The following is a 2,089-nucleotide window of genomic DNA, read 5'->3' on the forward strand; positions in this document are numbered from 1 at the left end:
ATCTCCTGAAGCTTGCTCAAACTGCTGTCATTTTAGTCAGTGATGCCATCCAATCATCTCGTCCTCTGTTGTCCCCTTCTCCTTCTGCCTTCAATCTTTCCCAGCATCAGAGTCTTTACACATTCTATTTTTACACATTAGTTTTACACATTAACACATTCTATTTTTCTTGCCAACCCTGATGACTGTTGGGTTAGTGTTCCTCCTTGGTGTTTGCTTAGATTTTAGTCTATGTTTTAAAGGTATGTTTTTTATAAGCAACATAAAGTTCTGTTTTTGTAAGTCAGCTGATACACTGTCTTTTTGTGGCTCAACAAGATGAATGATGTGCCTGAGGTCACACTCTTACTGAGGAGAGACTTTTCAATTCTATCCCAGGTGTGTCTGCCTACGAACACAGGCCTCTAATCACTACATTTCTTATTTTTCTTGAGTAATGTGGAAAATATTATCTTGATTTACATTTTATAATTTTTGTAATGTTTTTCTTTCTTTTTTTAAATATGGAACGCTTCACAAATTTGCATGTCACCCTTGCGCAGGGACCATGCTAATCTTCTCTGTATCGTTCCAATTTTAGTGTATGTGCTGCTGAAGCGAGCACTGTAATGTTTTTCAAATATTCACACTTGAAGCTTTAATTGTCTAATTCAAGGATAATACTATAAGCTTTAATCAGATGAGAAAACAAATACACTTCATTTCCTTCCATTTCTACCCACATCATTCCCAATCTTTCTTGATCTTTATTTTTCTAATTGGTTTAGTGATTAAATGCATGAGTATTGGAGTAAAAAAGGCCTGGGTTTAAATCTCAGATCTGACATAGTTTCATTTGTAAACTGAGGATGAAAGAGTTAAGACAATAAATTGAAAATTACATTGTGAGTCTTGTATTAAGCAGTTGATGAGATTTAAACACATTTGTCTATGCCTGGAAAACTGGTGGTACATGCCCAGTGAAAGTCTATTTGCATTATTTAGGAGGTGAATATGCTTCTAGGAAAAAATGTGATTGGCCATCCTTATAGCCTTACCTGGATATAGTGAGATTTATAATTAGTAAGTCTAGTAAAATTAAATTTATTTGCATGATGTATTGTTTAGCTGTGTAAGGAACACCTGGATTTGACCCAAAATGAGGCCTAATGTTTATGATTTTGAGCATAGCTTGGAGCTCTAACTCAAATCTGTTTTTTACGCAGTCTCCAGAGATTATTTGACCCTAGAGAAAGGAATGAACAGAAGTAAAACCCAATAGACTCTTTTGGAAAACTGAATTTTGGAGCACAAATTAAACTACTTTCAAGCTCTTTAAAAAATACATGTATGATGATGCAAAGGCAGAGAATGGCTTTTTCCCTCCTCTCTCTGCCCCATGTTATCACAGGTACCAGTGCTTGATGGGGCTGACCCTGACTAGCAGCTTTGACCGCAGGGAGCCAACTTGACCTGTGGGTGCTCAGTGTATACAGAGCCTGAGTGAGGAGTGAGGAAGGGACAGTGGAGTCTGAAAGAGCAGGAGGTTAGGGGAATAACTGCAAATATTCCCATTGGCTGCCAGAGGCCATTTTGTCAAGTGCAGGTATTTGAGCCAGATGCTTCTACATCTTTGACTTTTCTTTTTTCCCCCTTCTTCCTACATTTGATCCACAAAGAAATCCCACTGACTCAACTCTGAAATATAATCTGAACCCAAGCATTCTACTCCCCTGGTCCTGACTCCACCATCTCTCACCTGAATTATCCTGTGGTCACCTCACTGATTTCTCTGTTTTTACCTTTGCCCTCAGTAATCTATTCACAATGTAGCAGCCAGAATGAGCCTTTTAATTTATTATTTTTTATTGAGATACGATTGACATGAAGGACTGTGTAAGTTTAAGGTTTATAATATGTTGATTTCATACTTATATATATATATATCGCAGTGTGATTACTCAGCTAACACCTGTATAAAGTCACATTATCATCACTTCCTTTTCCTAGTGGGAACAATTGAGATCTAGTCTCTTAGCAACTTTGAAGTTTATAGTACAGTACTACTGTCAATAGTCACTATTGTGTACACTGGATCTCCAGGACTTAT

General features: G+C 37.2%; 1 non-coding gene across 1 annotated transcript; it reads right to left on the reverse strand.

Moving 5' to 3' along the window:
* Positions 1 to 497: 497 nt before the first annotated feature.
* On the reverse strand, positions 498 to 604 carry LOC138082496 (U6 spliceosomal RNA). The gene has a single exon (XR_011145123.1). It is a non-coding gene; the product is annotated as a U6 spliceosomal RNA (small nuclear RNA).
* Positions 605 to 2,089: the final 1,485 nt, after the last annotated feature.

The sequence above is a fragment of the Capricornis sumatraensis genome, chromosome 7, assembly GCF_032405125.1.
Source record: "Capricornis sumatraensis isolate serow.1 chromosome 7, serow.2, whole genome shotgun sequence".
Taxonomy (NCBI): Eukaryota; Metazoa; Chordata; class Mammalia; order Artiodactyla; family Bovidae; genus Capricornis; species Capricornis sumatraensis.